Source organism: Hemicordylus capensis, chromosome 2 (assembly GCF_027244095.1).
Source record: "Hemicordylus capensis ecotype Gifberg chromosome 2, rHemCap1.1.pri, whole genome shotgun sequence".
Taxonomy (NCBI): Eukaryota; Metazoa; Chordata; class Lepidosauria; order Squamata; family Cordylidae; genus Hemicordylus; species Hemicordylus capensis.
The window spans coordinates 203,993,876-204,016,556 of NC_069658.1; the positions used below are offsets into that span (position 1 = coordinate 203,993,876).

Sequence of the window (22,681 nt, forward strand, 5' to 3'; positions counted from 1 at the left end):
ATGCTGCCCTTCCTGCTAAGTTACAAGTCATCAGCCAATTTCAGAGGAAAGCCGTCTAACCTGTTTAGACTTGCACCAGTCAACTCCAAGCAAGGAGGGCAGTTATCTTCAAGCAGATGCTCACCTTTCCATGCACGGAGCTGGTTATCTAGCCAGCCTTGAGATTAACCCTTCATTTTGGTCAGGACTGGAAGATTCCTACCTTCTAGCCATTGGGGAAAAGAATGTGAGTTCTTTCTTTTGACTGCCACAACAATATTGCTACCTATATAATTTGAATTTGCATCACCCCAACACTGCATAATAGCCCCTGCTTAGCAAAAACCAAACCTGCAGCCTTAGCCTATGTTTACTCAGAAGCAGGCACCACTGAACTCAATGGGGCTTACTTCCGGATAAGTATGCACCCAGTGCTCTCTTGCGACAGCTGACTGAAGGAGAAGTGCAGTTTTCAAGGCAACCTGACTGGTCTGTTTGTTGAGGAATCCAGTGGGCTTCTAGAAACACAGGAGCCCTATTCAGACATTATGTTGTACCTGTGTTCAGGTGTCTGTACTTCTGTACATACTTTGTATGAGTGACTGCACCTGCATTCATTTTAAAAGTGAACCTGGGTACAGGCCCCCTGAAATGCAGGATACAGACAGGACATGTACTGCTGTACCTGTGATGAACATAATGTGTGAATAACTGTACCTGTGTACAGATCTGTACAGGGGTGTAGCAATTTGGAGTGGGTCCTGGGACAAAAGGGGAAGATGAGCCCCTGGCCTCTCATGTTCTTGTTGGCAAGGGGGGAGTGAAGAGAAAATTGTTGTCCATTGGATGGAGGACCCCCTTTCAGGGGCCCAGGGAGATTCCTCTCCACACCATTCAATTTCACCTACGTTCTGTACACATTGTATGACTGTTGAGCACAATGTGTAAATAGGGCCGGCATGAAAACCACTTGCAATCTTGTCCCCTCTCCAGACACAAGAGCTTCAATTGTTCACTCCGAGTTTCCTGACACCAGATTATGTGCATGCTCTTGAGAGAAAATAAATAAAAGTTGGCTGGAACAACAGAAGCCCAGCTCTTCCAACATGACAATATAGGTAACGTTAACAGCAAAAGCTGGCTCCCCCTTCCAGGAAGAGATGCTGACATAAGAATGAGGCTATGGTGAGGGGGAAGCCTTCCAAAGCACAGCTGAGTGGCAGCTCAGCTCACCAAACGAAGTGCAGGGGGTGGGGGTGGGGCTGCAGGAGGAAGAGACCAAATGCACACATTTCTAGTAGTTAGATGTAAAATTCCAACACAAATATTTGAGTTCTTTTGCTTCTTATAAATAGATAATTTCTTTTTTTAAGAAAGAACATTTTTTGTGTGGTCTTTCCCAGATACTTTTATTTATTTATTGTTAGATTTTTATACCACCTTTCATTAAAACAATCTCAATTTAAAGCCAAGAGATTTAGCTTGAACTACTTCCTCCCCAGCAACAACTGTGTGATCCATCAAGCAGTCTTAACAAATGCAAAGACTTGGCGTTCCAAATTCCTTCAGCACCTTTTCCTTTGGAGCTTTCATCCAGCTAAGACATTTTTTTTTTAAACTAAAAGTAGTTTTCAGAGAAGAGCTAGTGTTGCTAATCTACCAGGGGGGGCTCCTATGTCTTTAGAGAGCCCTTTTCTCAGATATTCGGCTAGCAAAAGGGTTTTGACTTGAGCCTTTTCTAACATTATCCTGCTGATCTTTCACTGGAAGCTACTATTCAAAGCAGACAGCAGTTGTTGTTGGCAGGGAGGTTAGTGGCAGGAAAATGGCATGGGAAAACCCCCTCTTCTGGTGCATTGAGGTCCCAATCTGGATTGGTACCCCCTTGGCTGCTTTTTTGTAAAAAAGAAACCAAACAAACACTGAAGGGTCCTAAGCACACTATTCAAATGCGTGATTAACTCATCATGCTGTCTGATGCTTAGATAAGGGCAAACAGTCTCTACTTGTTGGTAGAGAGAAACTCAGGAGTGTCAGACCTGATCATATGAATGCATGTCAGGAAAGAATTCAGATGATGCTTTTAATGCATTTAGGTCCCTAACTGTTTAACTGAGGCAGTCGTTCCAAAATTGAGGAGCAGGGTGACTGCAACTATCAATCTCAGTCTAACTGGAAACAACAGCTTCCCTGGCCACTTGTTTTGAACAGGTATGGCCGATTTCAGTATTCTTGGAGGGCCACTGTGCGAAACAGGATGCTGGACTAGATGGGCCTTGGGGCTGATCCAGCAGGGCTGTTCTTATGGAGAAGGGGTACTATCCACTAGAGAAGTGGTTCAGAGGCCATACTTCTGCTGCAAAAAACAAACTGCTCAAAAGTGGTCGGGCTCCATTGTTACCACACTTGCTCACACATGCGTCTATGACATGTGCGTATCTGTGTCTTTGGATCAATTTGGGGGAACTTAGCTCAAACTGAATTTGCACGTGTGGATAACAAACAGACCGCAGTGTGGATCAGTGTTCCCTCTAAGAGGGATTCCCAGATGATATTGACTACAACTCCCATAATTCCCAGCCAAAGACCATTACAACTGGAGATGCTGGGAGTGGTAGCCAACAACATCCGTTACAGATGTTGAATCCCTGATACAGGGAACACTGCTCTGGACACAGGCAAATTGACAATGCTGGGGTACTCCAGTTCAGAAAGACACAGCAGCAAGGCTTTGATACAGCAGAGGAACAATATCCATGGTAATCTTTTACAACTTTAGTAATTGCAGTTGCACAGAGAGTTAAGGCAGCTCTCAGGTATTCAATAAGGAGGGCAGGTTCTAATAGCCTAGTGGCTGTCAGGCACTGGGAAGGAGGAGAGATGGGGCGGGGGAGGAGAAAGGGACAGAGGAGAGAATGAATTAAGGGCAGTTTAACACCTGCCTGTACAGTCATAGCCTGCCAACTGCGAGGGTTCCATTCCTGGAAACCCTCACGGTTGGCAAATTCGTGGTTGGCGAGCCATTGGTTTCAATGACAAATGGGGTTAGGGGAGTTGCGGTTGGGAAGCGACAAAAAAATGGTTAAAAGTTGAAAGTATCCCTCCTGACCTTCCTTGGACCACTGGAAATGACCCCCCGTCGTGGAACCCCCCCCCCGCTTTTTTAAAAAAATCACAAAACCACACTCAGGTCACAGTTGGCAAGGGCGGTCACAATATCCCAGTCACAGATACTCAAATCTGTGATTGGGAAAACTGTGATAGGTGAGGGACAACTATATCTGCCAATTTGTGCACAATGCCAAAAGAATGATGTACCACTAGGGTCTCTTGCACAGATGTTGCCAGAGTGGGGACAAGGAAAGGCAATGAAGTCCCAGAAAGCACCAAGGTCTGGGACACTCTGCATGCCCACAACTAGCAATGGGGAGCACGGGGTTCCCAGGGCAGTCAGATACAGGGGTTAGCCTGCAGCAAGCCCAATATTATTTATTTGTTTGTTTGTTTGGTATACCATCCTTCCAAAATGGCTCAGGGCGGTTTACAATTAAAACAAACCACTAAAACAAGTAAAGAGCTAAAACAAATTAAAAGCAACATAACGATTAACAATTTAAAAACATTTTAAAACAACAATTAAACAATCACAATGATTAAAAACCCCGAAATTGGGTTTTTAATTTTAAAATAAACCAGATATTAAAACCCTCAAAATTTAGGAAGCTGAGAAAGCTTGGGTGAAAAGAAGTGTTTTCAGGTGTTTTTTGAAAATTGCCAGAGATGGGGAGGATCGTATCTCAGCAGGGAACGCATTCCACAATCTCGGGGCAGCGACCGAGAAGGCCCATCTCTGTGTAGCCACCAAACGAGTTGGCAGTAACTGGAGACGGACCTCCTCAGATGACCTCAATGGGCAGTGGGGCTCATAATGAAGAAGACGCTTTCTTAGATACCCAGGGCCTAAGCCGTTTAGGGCTTTGTAAGTTATAACTAGCACTTTGTATTTTGTCCGGGAACCTATTGGCAGCCAGTGTAACTCCATCAGTAAAGGTGATGACCTCTCCGAGATGACCCAGAGACCAACCTCCTATAGGGAATAACTCAACCTCAAGGTCTCTCTAGGGTTCCATTTGGGAGTCTAGAGGCATTTAGGCACAGGAATAGCCTCATGGCAAGCCCAGGCAGAGAATGACCCAAGGACTCTGGTTTCCAAGAGTGTCCAGGGCAGTCTAGTACAGATCTGCCTATAGCAGATCCATGCAAGGAATGCTCAAGGATAGCAATTTTAGCTCAGTAATTATTACAGATCCCACGGTCCAGTACTTCAACTTAGTGCTCAGCAGCCCAGTGACTCAGCTTAGAGGGAAAGGGTTTCACTACACAGTAGGTACTCAGCTGGGTAGGCTTTCAGGCAGTAGCAGGCAGCTTGCACCACCAGACTTGCATGACAGCAACAGCAAATATTTTCCCCAGAAACACACACCTGACCAGAAGCAGGACCTTTTATAAAGTTCTGTCCTCTGCAAAGCCCCAATAGTGAGAAAACTTTCGATTTCAAAGTGGTTATAGGGACTGGACTTGAGGAGGGTGTGGGTGCAGGAGTGGCTGTTCAGAAGAAGTGCAGAACAAAAGGACTCTATGATGTCAATCTGCATAACTGACTTGTATCTTGATCTTGACTGTATTCTGGGCTACTGAGATGGTTAACAGGCTCTCTAGCCTCAAATCTTTTTGCCATGTCAAGAAGAACTCTGCCTTAATTAAGAATGCACAAAATTTGGGGTCACATTTTGCTGGGCAGATTTAGCACTGGTTCAGCCTTTGCACGACATTGCTGCTTGATCGAAGCAGAGGCCAATTTCCTCTTGACACCAAGTGCTTGTCCAAAGAGGGGTGGGAGGAAGCGGCTGTCTGCTAACACCATAATCAAGTCAGCACAATCTAATAGTAAGAGCTTGTCAATAATACAGCACATGCACTGCTAACCCCCTGCTAAATGGGCAAAGAGGGACCTTTTTAACGTGGTGATTCTCTTTATTTAGCAGGGGGAGAGTAATTGGCCCTATCCACCCCCAGCACAGTACTTCCAGTGACTGTTGCTAGTGTCTCATGTTTTTTTTTAGATTGTGAGCCCTTTGGGGACAGGAAGCCATCTTATTTATTTATTATTTCTCTATGTAAACCACTTTGGAAACTTTTGTTGAAAAGTGGTATATAAATATCTGATGTTGTTGATCACTTACCTACCCCTAATACATTTCCATGCAACATACAAATAAAAGAGAGGTAGGTATGTGGAATACCACCTAATGGCACAGGGGGGAAATGACTTGACTAGCAAGCCAGAGGCTGCTGGTTCGAATCCCCCCTGGTATATTTCCCAGACTATGGGAAACACCTCTATCAGGCAGCAGTGACATAGGAAGATGCTGAAAGGCATCATCTCATACTGCACGGGAGATGGCAATGGTAAACCCCTCCTGTATTCTACCAAAGAAAGCCACATGGCTCTGTGGTCACCAGGAATCCATGCCAACTCAACAGCACACTATACCTTTAGTACATGGAATCTCTCTATTACTCTAAAGCATTTCTGTTCTCTCTACAGGTTGAATGTTGGGCAAACTTTTTTCCATATCTTCATTAGAATTTGGTAGAACCATTAGGAGTAAAATAAAATCTATTTGGGGGCCAAATGGTGCACTGCCAGCTGGCATCCCTGGTCTAGAACATGGGAATTCACTGGCATACTCCTGAACACCAGTTTGGAATGGCTGCATCCTGTTGTATAAAAAAGATTCCGTAACACAATCTAACCCAGCCTCCAGCTGCCTAAAAAGTGTATTTCATGAACTTGTATCAGGACTAGCATAACGTTCTCAACAAACAATAGAGGCACTGAGAAAGAGTCAGGCTGCAGTCTAACAGGTGGCAGGCTGAAGCAAAAAGGAGTCAGGAGCCTTCAACAAGGAGAGGAGGAGGAATTAAAAACAAAAATCCCATTTTCGCATCCTGTAGGGAGGGCACTGAAGCACAATTACTTTGCTTGTTAATTTTGCTGAAAATACACAGGGACCTTTAAAATGTAAGTCTTAATACTTCAGCCTTTACACTGTTACACATCAGCGTTTAGACATGCCACTGCATTGCTACCAGCCGCTGCACCTTTAACAGCAGCTCACCTCTACAGACATAGCAAGTAACAGTGATCAGTCAAGAAAAGCTTTGCTTGCTAATATCAGCAGATTAACCTGCTGTTGAAAGGCACAGGAAAAAGCAAGCCGAATTTTTCTCCAGGTCAGTTGGCAACTCTACTCACTTTCCACATGCAGAGATAAACTGGGGGACAGGTGCCAGGGAACCTGGCTCCTGCCATACTGTAGTCAAATATCCCTCTACATCAGGAAATGTTTAAATTTCTAGATGGTGGGCTGTCAGGCATATCCTCAACCTGACAACCCTTCTCCTTAATCACAGACACAGAATAGGCATGCTCAGAAGTGGGTTGTTTGTTTTTAAAACACTCTTTACATGGTTCAGAACCCAGCTGTGCTACTGACAGCTTCCAGTGCTGCTAAACCTTGGCTCAGATTAAACCCTCCTTCCTTCCATTCATTAATTCCCTGGTCTTTTAGTCAATCATAGAACTGGAGAGCAGTACAGCTAGTAGATAGTGGTGTGCCTGCCAGTTCGAAGGTGGGGGGCATCTCTTTAAGGATGAGGGAGGGTGGTCTGACCCCTCCTGCCACATTTCCCCCTCTGGAGCTGCCTTTTAAAGTGGTCCAGCAGGGCAGCAGTATACCTCACTGCCCCGGTGCCTCCTTAGACTGGAAGTTGCCACTGTGCATGCGCACATTGCAACGTATGTGCGGCCAAGCACACCGTGCATGCGCACTTCGTGACATGTGCACACGGAGCGGCAACTTCCGGTCCGAGGAGGCACTGGGGTGGCAAGGAGGTATGCTGCCGCCCCACCAGACAGTTTTAAAATGCAGCACCGGTGGGGGAAATGCAGTAGGATGGAGAAGAGCACCTTCCCCCATCCTTAAAGAGATCCCCCCCACACCTTTGAACTGGCTGAACCGACAGTCTTTCAAACAGGTTTGGAGGCCCATAAAGGTTCTGTGCACATCCCTACTAGTAGAACAAGACTGAGCTCTTAGCCAAGAAGCCACTGATACAAGTCTCACCTCTGCCAATCTCACCTCTGTCTGAACTCACCAGGTCAGGGGTTCTCAAAATTGGGTCTCCAGATGTTGCTGGGCTGCAACTCCCATCACACCCAGCCACAATGGCTTTGGCCATTGTGCCCGGGGATGATGAGAGTTTTAGTCCAACAACATCCGGGGATACAAGTTTGAGAACCCTTGAGCTAGGTGGATTTGGGCAAGCTGCACATTCTCAGCCCACATCTGCAACAAGGATGCAGCCATATGAACAGCTGCGGTAAGGATGAGAGAGGTAAGGTAGGCAGAAGGCTTCACATTTTAGAAGGTGCTGGATAAATTGCTAAGTATATTACTGCAAAAGGAACGTGAAAGTTGTCACAAAGCTATTCTTCTGGAGCCTCCATTTCAGGGTCAGAATAGTTGGGCACCTGTCCAAGGCACTCAGAGGGTGCCCATAACCTTAGTGTGGTGGAGTGACATCCTTGGGGCCCTCAGCGGGCCATGTGCCAAAGTCCTCTGAAACCAGCCTTGCTCCATTTTATTAGAATACTAAGAAGCTGCTGTTAGATGAAAGAGGGAAAGCCATTCATGCCCTAGGACCAGGGGTTCCCAACCTGTGGCACTCCAGACCAGTGTTCCCACTAAGGCTTGCGCTCACACACTTCTTGATATCCGCTCAGTTAGTTTTAGATCCCACTCAGGTTGAATCAGAAAGCCCCACTCTGAATGCACGTGCGCACACACTGCCTTGCTACTGCTGCCCAGAACAAAACTCATTCCGCACACAGATGAAAGAAGTTAGAGAACACTGCTCCAGATGTTGATGAACTACAACTCCCATCTTCCCCAGCCACAATAAATTGTAAATGGGGATTATGGGAATTGTAGTTCAGCAACATCTGGGTTACCACAGGTTGGGAATCCCTGCCCTGTACCTAGAGCATGACATGATCTGAAATAAAATTCAATGCTGGAACATGAGGGAGATCTGGCAAGCCTCGCCCAAACCTCAACCATCACCTCCTGATGAGAGAGAATTAGATCTACAAGGGGCATTTTCGCACCATGCTAGAGGCACATTTGAACCATCAGACATGCCATTTGGGTGCATTTGCAATTTATGTTGGTTCAGGATAGGAGAGCCATTGTTAGGAGCATAGGCCTTATACCAAATCAGATCACTGCTCCAGATAACTCAATGACTGGCAGCAGCTCTCCAAAGTTTCAGGCAGGAGTCTCTCCGTCCTGCCTGGAGATGCCAGGGAGTGAGCTTGGGGCCTTCAGATGCTCCACCTGAGCTAGGGCCCCATCCCCTAAGGGGACCAATAGCAGACAGTGCCCACATGTAGACACCCATCCAAATGCAAACCAGCGTAAATCTTTTGGGGACAATTCATGCTCTCTATTGCAAGAGTACCACCTAAAGGCGCAGCGGGGAAATGACCTGATTATCAAGCCAGAGGTTGCAGGTTCAAATCCCCGTTGGTATGCTTCCCAGACTATGGGAAACACCTATATCGGGCAGCAGCAATCTAGGAAGATGCTGAAAGGCATCATCATCTCAGACTGTGGGGGAGATGGCAATGGTCAACCCTTCCTGTATTCTACCAAAGACAACCACAGGGCTCCGTGGGCACCAGGAGTCGACACTGACTTGGCGGCACACTTTACCTTTATTGCAATTACAGCTCTTCTCCTCAAGGAGAAGACAGCAAATTGGCTGACAGTGACTTGAGAGGCATGTGTATTTCTTTTGCCGCCCTGTCTCCTCTAGACAAACAAGTTTTACAAGTTTTGGTATTGTTTCAAGACCTGTGAAGCAGACACAAAAATGTGACAAACGTACACACAATGAATAATGATCCCATGTATATTCTAGCCCATCGGTATTCAGCAGGAAGGCGGGCACCCACAAGTGGGTTGATGTAATAAGATTCCATCCAGTATGGGCCAAAACTAAGGGCACCACCAACTTCTCTTTCAGTTTATTTGGAGAAAAAAGTGAGAGGGAAGGAGAGATAGGCAAACACAGTAAGAACATATATTAAAGATCAGGATTAGAAGTGGGTTTTAAAATACTGTAGGCTACCCAATGAACACAACCAAGAGCCTAGTGTCTCTCCCCCTACCCCAGTTAACTTCAAGGAGAACTGGTCTTGTGGTAGCAAGCATGACTTGTCCCCATAGCTAAGCAGGGTCTGCCCTGGTTGCATATGAATGGGAGACTTGATGTGTGAGCACTGCAAGATATTCCCCTCAGGAGATGGAGCCGCTCTGGGAAGAGCATCTAGGTTCCAAGTTCCCTCCCTGGCTTCTCCAAGATAGGACAAGATTTATTTATTTTTAATAGGACAAGATTTTTTTATTGAACCAACAAACTACCAAAGCTGAGAGAGATTCCTGCCTGAAACCTTGGAGAAGCCACTGCCAGTCTGTGAAGACAATACTGAGCTAGATAGACCAATGGTCTGATTCAGTATATGGCAGTTTCCTATGAAATATCAGCTTTCATGGACTTGCATCTGTTTCATAAGATTTATGAAGCATTATCTTCCATTGGCAGGGGTGTGCGTGTGTACATATAGATATCAAGGGGGGGGGATTAGACAATGGGTCTAAAATGGCCAAGAAGTGCAAGAAGCACAGTCTACTGGTCACTGTAATTTTATGCACATTTAAGCTTTGCATAGGCAGTCTCTTGTATTTCATGGCCATTTGGCCACAGTTTACATTTTCTCTCTCTCTATCCCCAGATGCATGTGTGAGATGATAGATAGGTCACACACGTTATCGCCAACTGAAAATAACATGTCACACACCTGATTCAGCAGGCTCTAATCCAGGAAAAGTTATGCTACAATAAATGTGTTAGTGGTTTTTTGTGGGGTTTTTTTGGTAGTACCATAAGAATCTTGTTTTGGCAGCAGTGTGACAAACACAGTTTTCAGGAAGTGGTTCTACCCATGTAAGTTTTATATTCACACTCAGGAAAACCAGGAGACGACACTTCCAGGACCACGTGTTAAAACATCCCAACACATGAACCGATGCATCCCGAGGCCGAAGAAAAATATCTCCTTTCCCCCTTTTAAAGATTCCTATCCTCCACCACCCCGGCATATCAAACTGAAACCCTGTTCCCAACCCAATCTCCTCGGTTTCTACCACAACTAGAAAGTAACCTTGTTCGCTCACCATTCCTCCATTCCGGACCAAAGCGAGCGAGCGAGCGAAGCCCCCAGTTATCCGCTTCCCATGAGAGCCCTGCTGGGGATGGCCTCTTGCTTGGAATCTCCCTCTCCACGGAGAGAATGAGGAGCAACCAGCCCCCGAGAGGCTCCCACACGAGCAAGATCAGGACAGCAACTCGACTCACCTCCTCTCTCACAGGGGACCGAAACCCTCGGCTCGGAGCCGGAGGAGCATTCCCACACCCTAATGCCGCCGCGGCCGGCCGGGGCGGAGCCAGGGGCGGAGCAGCAGCAGCCCCTGCCGGACTTCTCACCTGCCGCCGACCCCAGGCGAGGCAGCGGGAAAGTCCGCCGCCCTGGGCACAGGTGTTTGCAGGGACTCTGGCGTCGCCGCGGGGCTCTGACGCCGGCATGCTAGCCAGCTGCGAGGAGCCTTCTGTTGGGTCCTAACGCCGGAAGCACATGATGAATAAAAATAAGCATCAGGTAGTTCATCATGCCGGGGCTGGTTCAAGTGGTGGCAGGCACAGTACATAGATGCATCAATAAGGACGGGGGGGGGGGTGCATGGAAGGGGCGAACTGAATCTACGGGGGGCGGGGGGAGGAAGGCGAGTTTTGTCTTGCATGTTAGCTTTCTAAAAGAGAACTAACGGCATCTTTCACATGACTGCTCCCAACCTGAACGTTTTTTCTCTGAAGTAAAATTATTTTGATTTTGATGGTGGAGTTAAAAGTTCTCTTCCTCACTCCAGCTCTATTATTGATTGTCACCTGGGTGGCTCGAGGCGAGGTGAACACCCCCACAGAAAAGGAGTTGCCTCTCCCAGCTGCTATTGTGTCTCCCATTTCTATGGCAGAAATCTAACATGTGGAAGAGGCGAGCTCATCCAACCAGAAATGCACTTTGCCCCTTCTTGGCCCCCACTCTCCCCCGTGCCACCATAAGTGAACCAACCCACAGGGAAATGGATGCACACACAAACACATACAGAGGGAGAGAGAGAGAGACACCGGCCGACCGATCTGCACTCTCTGTGAGAAGTGCCTTTTCTTCAAGTACCCACGAATCACAAGATTCTGAGAGGGTCACGGTGGGTTACTTGTCTGAGAGGGTACATCCCCCTTACTCCCTTCTCTGGCCCCACCTAGGAGGGCTAGGATCCTTGACACGGTTACAAAAATCATGGGGACTGCAGACTTTGGGCAAAGATCCAGACAAAGCTGAGATCCAGACAAGATCCAGACATCACTAAGCAGCACTGAAATAAATGAGATGAATTAGTAATGATGACTAAGTTCCATTAATTTCAATGGGACTTAATTGTGACTAATTTAGTCTAGATCCTGTCCTTTAGCTCATATGCTTTACTTTTCTATAGGCATTATGAAGCAGGCCATAAAGTACTATGCTTTATTTGCAAATATGCAAACAAGAATTTATTGTTTCAACCTTGGTTATGGTTATTACATCAGTCATAGAATTCAATGCAGTCCTATACTCACTTACTTGGGATGGAAGCAGATTCCTTTGAATGCAGTGGGATTTACCCCAAGTAAACAATTATAGGCTAGCACCCTAATTGTGCCTCCAGTTGCCAACTTTTAAAACTGGCCCTGTTCCTGCACCTCCAACACCCTGATATTTAGAAATTGTGGGGGAAAACTTTCTCACAATTCTATCTCTGTGGAAGGGAAAGCTTGTGCCGAAGTACTGAGGCATGATAGGTTACTCTTAAAGACACTGTGGCCAGTGAAAACCGTCATTTGCAAGCATAGTGAACCCTTATTTCTCAGCCTCTAACCCATCTATCCCATACTCCAGCAAAAACATAATTCAAACATTAAAAAGTGTCTTGTGTGACACCTTAAAAGACTAACATTTATTGTGGCATAAACGTTTCACTCTCCTGCATGCATCCAGTGAAGGGGACAAGTCTACAAAAGCTGGTGCCACACAATAAACCTGTAAAGTTGCCATAAGCTTCTGGGTAATAATCGCTGTAACATGTTTACCTCTTTGGAGCATAATTCACCCCCCACACACACACATAGTGAGAGAGAGAGCACTATGCAAATATGTCAAAGATAAATTGAAACAGAGAAAAGAGAGATAATGTCTGGGTAATATTAAGGTGAACCCAATTTCAACTAGTTTTCATCAGAACATTCAAGGAGCAGGGACCATGTATGACTAAAAATGTCAGTTATTTATATCCACTCATCCTTTGTCTGCCAAACAGGAAAGTTCAGATAGCTGGTCTGTCATTAATCTCAAGTGGAGTAGAGTTATTTTCCAAATGCTGAAGAATAATTTGCTTGGTTGCCATAAGAGCTTAGAGGAGCCCAGCTGCTTGTGAATCAGACAGTGACCCTATTATTTGTATAGCACCTAAAACGGCAGGTTATTCCCTTCTGTGCCTCTCTTAAAGGCTCAAGAGCTTTCTAGAGGCCTGAGCCTGCCTCCCTAGGTCTGAGTGAATGGTTTGAAGGGGCTGTTGGTTGTAACTAAAGCAGCTGGGGCCAGGAGGAGAATACACTTTGCTTTCTGCAAGCATGTATGTTCTCAGTTACTATCACTGGAGATTCCTCCCAGTCCCATGATTCTTAGTATGCAAAGTGGGGAAAGGCCCATATCGTCCCTTTTGGCTGCTTATGTGACATGTCCCATGTTTAGAAGTATGATCCTAGCTGTCCTTTAAAACCTCTCCACCCTGATCTGAGGATTTGCAATATTTGGAAGGCTTGATCTCTGTTGGCCACTACTCCAAAGTAGATTCCACTGAGGTTTGAGTGAGCTTGGTGGCTTGCTGTTTGTTGATTGTACAGTCTGTAGTTAAAGGCCCATGCAAGTTCAGTGTGGGGTGGGGTGGGGTGGGGTGGGGTGGGGTGGGGTAGAACTGGAGCAGCACAGCACTGGCAGCCAAGGAGCAAATTAATGAGAGGATCTGGGCCCAAGGGTGGCTCCGGGGTGGGAGCAAATACCCCCTCAGACATTTGCCCCCCAATCTAACATGTGGAACTCAACTTGCCCACCCAGAAATGCACTTTGGCCCTTCTGTGTGTCCCCTCCCCATTTTTTCCTGGTGCTGCCACTGTCTGGGCCCTTTCCATTAGGGTTGCCAACATTTCATTGCCAGAATGAGGGACACAAGTTCCAGAATGAGGGACACAGGTTTTTTGGGGGGGGGCTGGCTGGTGGTGGGAGGTTGGCTGGGGGATCCGGGAGGTGTATGCTGTGGTAATCAAGAGCCCGAGTATCATTGATGTATATGCAATTGAATTATATGCTATTGAATAAATGAGGGACAAATGCTTTCCCTATAAGGACCAACATTTCATCCCTGAGATGAGGGACATCCTGCGTAATGAGGGACAGTTGGCAACCCTACTTTCCATGTGCATTGCAGAGAAAGCCCTGAGAGCAGGAGAACCTTTTACACAAGTAGGTTTTGCAAACCTACACAAGCAACAAAACTTGGCAATACTAGTAAACTAGTGTGTGTGTGTGTGTGTGTGTGTGTGTGTGTGTGTGTGTGTATAAGGCACTTCTTGCTTAAGGCGTCCAAGGGTCAGCCCTGTCTCCATGGTCCTAGTCCAGCACTCTAACCACTAGACCACACTGGCTCTCTACAGAGTAGCATAGAGTGTCTTATCAGCAGGACAGAGATGCTGCTACTTGTTCTCTTTGCAGCCCCACTCTGCTTGACAAAGGGTTTCTTGCAATGGAAAATGCAACTCTGAAAGAAGCCATGCAGACTGTGTGGAACAAATGAGAAGCAAATGTGCTTTCTGCCACATAAAGCTTATATTGCAGAAAGGCACTGAATGCATGATCAGCCTTCATTGCATCTCCCACTACTCCCATATCGGTGTTTTGTTCCATGCCATCGTTTTTAATTGGCTCGGCTCCTGTGCCTAACAGCAGGCTGGTATACAGAAAAGAAACAGCTGAAGCTTTTCCCATCACTTGGTCACCATGCCAGGAATATACACAGCAGCTACTGCAAGGACAACAAGAGACAAAAACAATAGTTCAACAGTGATGTCCTTCACAGTCAGGGAGACTTGGAAGGTACAGCACTTGGAAAAGAGGTAATAGAATTCAAGTCCTCCACACAAAAGGCCTGTGCAAGTTCATTGGGGTGGGGTGGGGTCCCAGAACTGGAGCAGGACCGCACTGGCAGCCAAGGAGCAAATTAATGAGAGGCTAGGAAGCTGCCAAATACTGAGTCAGACCATTGGTCCATCTAGCTCAGTATTGTCTTCACAGACTGGCAGCGGCTTCTTCAAGGTTGCAGGCAGGAATCTCTCTCAGCCCTATCTTGAAGATGCCAGAGAGGAAACTTGGGACCTCGATGCTCTTCCCAGAGCGCCTCCATCCCCTAAGGGGAATATCTTCCAGTGCTCACACTTCTAGTCTCCCATCAATATGCAACCAGGGCAGACCCTGCTTAGCTAAGGGGGCAAGTCATGCTTGCTCCCACAAGACCAGCCCTCCTCTCCTCATCCTGAAATCATTGGCTAGCCTGGCTAAGACCTGGAAAGATAATGCAGAGGAACATAGGAAGCTGCCTTATACCATGTCCAACCATTGGTATGACCTGGCTCAGAATTGGCTACACTGACTGGCTCTCCGTTTCAGGCAAGAGTCTTTACCAGCCCTGCTACTTGGAGATGCAAGGACCTTCTGCATGCAAAGCAGATGCTCTACTACGGAGCTAGGGCTCCATCCCCAAGTCTACAGTGCCTAATATCCCCAGGCAGTCTCCCATCCAAGTCCTAACCAGTCCTGACCTTGCTTACCCTCCAAGATCAGATGAGATTGGGCACATTCAGGGTAGTATGGTGAAAGTGGTGGCATATAAACGACATAACATATTCCCATCTAAAGAAGGGGAACACTCTCTGATACTCATCTGATAGACAGATGGAAACTCACAGAAACTTATTTTTTAACCCAATCTCTATCTATTATATTTTTTGAAGAGTTTGTGAGTGTATTTGTGCAAAAGAAAGTCATATTTCCCAATCACCTACAGAGACCAAATTCTGCATACACATTCCTGCTATAGGAATTAGAGAAACATAGTATTTTTTTTACACCAGAATATGCTGTGGGGGGGGGGGAGAGTTATTTTATTTTTTAAAAAAAATTGTAGCAGAAATTCTAAATATAATCCTCAGTTTTTAACTGTGATTGTTCCAAAAAGATTCCTCACACTCAATCATATTAATAATGCAAAAACAACATCATGCCAAGAGAAACAGAAGGTATTTCTCAGATTCAAATTTACTATGATTCAAATTTTCCATATATGGTAATTAGCTAATACAATGAATGTTTCATGTTGACATTCTAGAATTTCAAACTTTTTTTAAACTTCTCTTTCCCCAGCACATTAATAAAACATTTTATTATGTGTATTTAATTTACTGAACTTGCCTATAATTGTAATCTGCACAAAATGATTTTGCCTGGTCAATGACAGGTCTCATCTACAGTTGTATATAAATTTGAAGGAGAAATGTTCATGCCAATCAATACAGTATTCATAGACTGACCTATTGAGTAATGAGTACTAAAATAATTGTCAAAATAGTTCTTTACATTCTGCAAATCAGTACTTTTGTTTGTAGAATGGCATATACACCTTGATAGTAATGATGAGTGCTTCGTAGGCATCCAGATCTACTTCAAGGTGATCTTCTCTCTCATCCAAATATTTACCTTGTGCAGACCTATTTAAGTATGGGGAAAATGGAGACTGGACTGGAATACATGATCCAGAGAAGCAGGTTTGATTTCAACACAGCAAGTCCTGTGGAAGGAGATGTTGCTTTAAATCCTCCACAAATGTTTATTTTTTCTTCTCTTTTTCCTACCCAGCTCAGATAGTTCTTTAATTAGCTATCAGGGGGCTCCAGTCTTAATTTGGAAAAATCCAGGAAATGGAACACTGGAGGAAAAGGTGTGTGACACAAAAATGCTGCCTTTGGAGGATTGATCACTGGGCTACAAATATGAACAATGTTTGACTCAGAATCCTATTTTTGGCTACTCTGGCAAATTGCTGAATTTCTTCTTAAGGTAGCATTTTCATGATTACTCACTGTTGGGCCTAGTTGATTTGAGTCTACTCATTCTGAGTCTTAGCCTTTGTTCTCTGTGTACCAGAACCACCACCATTCTTCTGCCTTCCCCTTATGATTTCAGTGGTGTATGTCGCTGATATAAAGTACTTAACTGACATACTGTTTATAGACAGATGAAAGACAATTTCCAATATTCTGTCTCCTGTCCCAACATTCAGGCAATCCTAGGCACTACGTGAGAGCAAGCCCCATTGAATACAATAGACCAGGGGTTCTCAAATTTTAGTCCAGAGATGATGTTGGACTCCAATTCCCATCAGCCACAATGGCCAAATGGAGTTGTAGTCCAACTTTATTCAGGCAATTCTGAATATGGGGAATTCATTTTGAGAACCCCTGCATAGAGCTTACTTCTGCACAGACATGCATATGCCTGCACTGTGGGTTGTAGTCTATTGTGAGCTGAATCATGAATAATGACCACTCTAGCAACTGAGGTGAAAAAAATGAAAGAGGCAAAAATAGGAACAGTGACAGATCCCAGAAAATAGGGACTGTCCCTGGTAGAAAGGGACTTGAAAATCCCCTCCCCAACCACCTTTGGAGCAAAACTGGGGAGCTGTATGTTTGTCTTACCTGGTAAATAGCAGTTTTGCAGGACATTTTAATCAGAAAAATGATGGAGAATGAAAAGGCTAAACTCCCCCCTCCCACCATGGCAGGACTGTACAACTCTGGCCCTCCAGTGTTGCTGGACTACAACTCCTATCATCCTCAGCCACCATGGGCAGTAGTCAGGGATTATGTGAGTCATACATAAGAACAGCCCTGCTGAATCAGGTCCAAGGCCTATCTTGCCCAACATCCTGTTTCCCACAGAATCCCACTAGATACCTTTGGGAAGCCCACAGGCAAGAGGTGAGGGCATGTCCTCTCTCCTGCTGTTGCTTCTCTTCCACTGGTATTTAGAGGCATATTGCCTCTGAGGCTGGAGGTTACTTATAGCCACCAGACTAGTAGCCATTGATAGACCATGAATTTGTCTAAGCCCCTTTTAAAGCCATCCAAGATAGTGGCCATCACCATATCCATTGATGGAGAATTCCGTAGATTATGTGTTGTGTAAATAAGTACTTGATTTTGTTGGTTCTAAATTTCTGGCCTTCAGTTTCCCTGGTTCTAGTGTTGTGCGAGAGGGAGAAAATGTCCTCTCTGTCCACTCTCTCTACTCCATGCATAATTATATATACCTCTATCATGTCTCCCCATAGTTGCCTCTTTTCCAAACTAAAAAGCCCCAGATGCTGTAGCCTTGCCTCTTAAGGAAGGTGCTCCAGGCCCCTGATTATCTTGGTTGCCCTCTTCTGCACCTTTTCCAGTTCTAAAATGTCCTCCTTAAGATATGGTGACCATAAATTAGTACAGTACTCATTTATGACATTATGGTGTCACCATAGGTCTGAGCCATTTTAGAAGGGCGGTATACAAATCAAATCAATCAGTCAATCAATCAATCAATCAATCAATCATAAGGGCATTATGATATTAGCATTTTTATTTTCAATCCCATCGTAGTTCAACTCTTGCGAGAGGGTCAGTTGTGCAGCCTTACTCTATGGGATCAGAGTCCTTCTAGGGTTCCCAGATGTGAACTTTTACCCTAAATTTGCAACTATTTAAAACCTCCTGCAACTGTTCTATCTTGGAGGGAGTTCCTGGAGTTCCAGCAAATGCTGAGTGGCTCAAAACAACCAGCAACTGTTACCCAGGAATAGGTCAATTGGAAACAATGGGCTTACTCATGTGCAACGTTTGCTGTGTGGCGGCAGGAGGGGCTGATTTGCACGCTGCTGTGCTGGCAATTCCCATCCCATTTTTCCAGCTACATGTTTTTTGCAGCAGCCTGTCTTAGGGGTGTGCACAGAACTGGCTGGTCTGGTTTAGTTTGAGTCCGAACTGGACCCAAACTGGACCGGGCCAGTTCAGGCTGGCACCCCCTAGAACCCTCCTGGTTCGGTCCAGTCCGGGCGGGGGGGAGTTTCATGAATTTTTTAAAATTAAAAAAAACTTTTTTACACTTACCCCCTCAAAGGGACTTGTCTGAGGTGGTGGTGGGGCAGTTCACGGAGGTTCCCCCTCCCCTGACACCCTCTCTTATTTCAGAAATTGGCTGTCCAGCCATGCAGAGGCCTATTGAGCAGGTGCGGCAGCCTCCAAAATGGCCAGCGCACCGAGGGGGAAAGGCCGAAAACCAGCCAAAGAGGCCAACGGGGGAGGCTGAACCTCTGCAGACCCCTACCCCCACCCCCTTGGACATTTACCTTGGGGTAAATGTAAAAAAAATATTGAAATTAAAAAATTAAAAATTAAAATAAAAAAACTAAAATAATTAAAAAGAACAATCTCACAAACATCCGGGGGTGGGGGTGTTGGTCCTGGGTCGGACGTAACAGGAGGTAGTTCAGTTTGACTTCAAGCAGTCGAACTGCATCGGTTTGATGTCGAACATGTTCAATGTTGAGCCTGTTTGTACACCCCTAGCCTGCCTCCTCATTTTCTCAGTTACTCACTGTGACTGGCCTACTGGCCCCAAAGATAGACTTCTTCTGACTGTGCTGTCTCTGCTACTCTACGGGTGCAATGAGCAGCCAGCAAAATCCCTCCATTTGAGGAAACTGATGCTCCCCCTATATACACCACTGTGGAGCGGAATCTAGTGTTGAACCATGGAGAATGGGTGTGTCCTCCCCCATGCACCATGGGATTCTGTGATGCAGAGGTTACTGGTGCCTGAACGGCATAGAAAGGGTTCTGTGGTGGTTTCCCAACTTTCCCAGCTGTGGTGGTTTCTCAACTGTCAACTTCCCAGGTCTGGACTGGAGTCTCTAGGACCTGACATAAATCTTCAGGCGATGAATAAAAGCAACCCTGGAGATTTTAATTAATTAATTAATTTATCTATTACATTACTGTACTGCCTCATCCAAAGGCTCTGGGTGGTGCACAACAAGTAAAATACAAGAACAAATACCACTTAAAACAAACAGGTTAAAACAATATACAAACAAATTTAAAACAGTTCAGAGCCATTAAAACCCAATTAGAAATACTTTAAAACAATGTAAAAACTTTGGAAGGCCAGGCCAAACAAGTTAGTCTTAGGGCTCTCTTGAAGGCCAAGAACGAATCCAAACTACGGATATTTGCCAGGAGTGCATTCAGCAGGCCAGGAGCAGCTACAGAGAAGGCCTGGTTCTGAGTCGCCATCAGACATGCTGGTGGTAACTGGAGACGGACCTCTCCAGATGACCTAAACGTGCAATGGGGATCACGCAGAAGAAGGTGCTCTCTAAAGTAACCTGGACTTAAGCCATTTAGGGCTTTAAAGGTAATAAACAGCACTTTGTATTTTGCCCGGAAACATATTGGCAGCCAGTGCAACTGTTTGAGAACAGGCATAATATGGTTTCTCCGGGTTACCCCATTTGTCTGTCACATTTTGAACCAACTAAAGTTTCCAAACTATGTAAAAAGGCAGCCCCACATAGAACGCATTGCAATAGTCAAGCCTGGAGGTTACCAGCTGATGCACCACTGTTTTGAGGCCATCCTCTTCAAGGAATGGACACAGCTGTTGAATCAGTCAAATCTGGTAGAAAGTACTCCTGGCCATAGCCTCCACCTGGGATACCAGGGTGAGGCCTGGGTCCAAGAGTACTCCCAAACTGCGTACCTGTTCCTTCTGTGGGAGTGTAACTCCATCAAGCACAGGAAGGTCTAGCTCATCCCTCAAATTCCGATCCCCCACAATGAGCACCTCTGTCTTTCTTGGATTCAGCTTCAATTTGTCATCCCCCATCCATGACTACCTGTAGGCAGGCATTTAGGGAATGGCTTAATGTTGTGAAAAGTATTGGGGAAATTTGCGGAGGGATGGGGGGAACACAAGATTAGCTTCAGTAAGAAGTGGCAACCCTAGTCTGGGCTGTTGGGGACAGTCATAATTAATAGTTCAATATTGGGTGACATGCAAATAAGGTCTTCGGGATGACTCTGTGAATGGGTTTTTATTGAGCACCATATTTGTGCCTTGGAGTGAATTTTTCCTAGGCTAAGGGGCTGTTTAGCTGACACCTAATGGCACAGTGGGAAATGACTTGACTAGCAAGCTAAAGGTTGCTGGTTCGAATCCCCGCTGGTATGTTTCCCAGACTATGGGAAACACCTATACCGGGCAGCAGCGATATAGGAAGATGCTGAAAGGCATCATTTCATACTGCATGGGAGATGGCAATGGTCAACCCCTCCTAAATTCTACCAAAGATAACCACAGGGTTCTGTGGTCGCCAGGAGTTGACACCGACTCAATGGCATACTTTACCTTAAGGGGCTGTTCACATGAGCAGGCCTACTAGGACTTGCACAGCCGTATCGGGGTAGGACTGTTTTTGTGCAGTGCTGGGATCAGGCCTAATCTTAGCACTGCCCTGTCGTGTAACCTGAGTCCACCCCTGGACTTTTACTGAGGTAAAAGGGCGTGAGCACCCCAGTAACGCCCTTCTACCCAAGAGCACGTCTTTCTACCCCAGTCCCTGCTCATGTGCATACTCGCACTCCCCACTGCAGTCCCTGGTCATGTGCATACAGGCGGTCCCCACTGCCTGCAGCCCTAGTATGCACAAAGCCAGGTGGCAAGAACACCCAGCAGCAGGGGAATCCCCCCAATGCACTGCATTTCTGGTGCAGTGCATTGTGGGATGCTGGAGGACTTCCTCCTCTGGCTCCTGGCTCTGCTGCTTGCTGTTCGCTGAGGCGACAATCATGTCTCAGGCGAATGGCAAAGCCTAATGGGGAGGGTCTAGTCTCCATGCAATGGAGAGATTTCTTTAGTTGTTCCTGAGGGAAGCCCCTTTCCACATAAAGAGCTTCTCCAGGAGGTTATTCACACATGGCTTCATGCCTCGGGGTATCTGAAGAGCAAATCTACTTTGCAGCAGATTCGCAAGATGTTTACTACGGGGGATTAAATTGACAGTTGACATAGCTGTTGGTTCCTCCCCACACTCCCTGGCAGATCTTTTTCCTGTGCATTCAAACCTACCTGGTCTGGGTTTTCGCTCCAACCAGTCAGAAATCACACCACAGAGGAAGAGGTGAGAGAGTTTTAAAAATAGTTTGACAGCTAAGAGCGCAAGACCAGCATAACGTGTTGCCAAACAGCTGGATCAAACAACAGGACTCTTAACCCTTGCCTTTGTGAGTGACTGCCTTCATCACATAATGTCCACCCCCACCCACCCACACCTAATAGAATCAGCTTAGACAACAAAGGGTTCAGGTTACATCCATTCTGCATAGCTAAAGCTGATGTAAAACATAGCAAGACACAAATTTTGCAGTCTGTGCCTGTGTATAATTCAGGAATTTCTCCCTCCCCCTTCCCCAGCAATTTCCCTCTCCCCATCCCTCAACAGAGTATTAGCAAATCTGCAACAACATGAGCCCACTCCCAAGTGCTTACAATTGCAAATCACTTAGAGCAGACCATACCCCAAACAGTTGTCAAACTCCCCTTCATTGAGTTTTGAAAAATGCCAATTTACTGGCATGACCACCCCAAACAAAACAGAGAAAACTGCAGGACAAAACAGAAGCCCCATGTCCCTGCCCACCCACCCCTACCCCAAGCTTCTGAAACTAGAGGATTTTTTCAAGCCAGACATACTTTGGGCTAAGCCAGAATTCACAGCCTCAATTCAGGGGAAAAACAAAATCCTTTCTGTTCTGGTCCCAGATAGCGTGCAGGGACCTCGGGGTAAATCCAGCTAATATGGATTGCTCTCCTAACCCTGTTTTGAGGAGAGGCTTCATAGGCAGGTTTGCCGCTGTGGTGCCACCGGGATTGGGCCCAATCCTGGCGGTTCACATACACGTGCAAAACTGGACTGGGTTCCCTTTGCCCACTTTTGCACACATGTGTGAATAGCCTCACTGTCTGAATAAGGTTCCTGACTGAATAGGACTATGGAGTCTCCAGGAATTGGCATCAATATCCAGGTGACTACTGAGAGCAAAATCTTGAGATATTAATTGCTTGCTAACATATTAACTCCAAATATTTTGATCTGCAATGCATACTTGAGTAGTTTCTCATCGCACAATTATTAACGTGTAATGCAGAACCACAGTTAAGCCTGAGGCTTCAGAGTGCATGTTTCCTCTTCCCCTCCCTGCTCTTGATTTAGGT

General features: G+C 45.9%; 1 protein-coding gene across 3 annotated transcripts in view; it reads right to left on the bottom strand.

Moving 5' to 3' along the window:
- Positions 1-10,672, bottom strand: part of GALNT6 (polypeptide N-acetylgalactosaminyltransferase 6) — a 65,136-nt gene extending 54,464 nt beyond the window's left edge. The window contains exon 1 of one of the 3 annotated variants that reach the window (XM_053287922.1): positions 10,654-10,672. The gene's annotated coding sequence lies outside the window, so the exon portion shown is untranslated. Of the gene's footprint in view, positions 1-10,343 lie in introns of all 3 variants that reach the window. The other 2 variants (XM_053287920.1, XM_053287919.1) reach the window with 2 other exon arrangements.
- Positions 10,673-22,681: the final 12,009 nt, after the last annotated feature.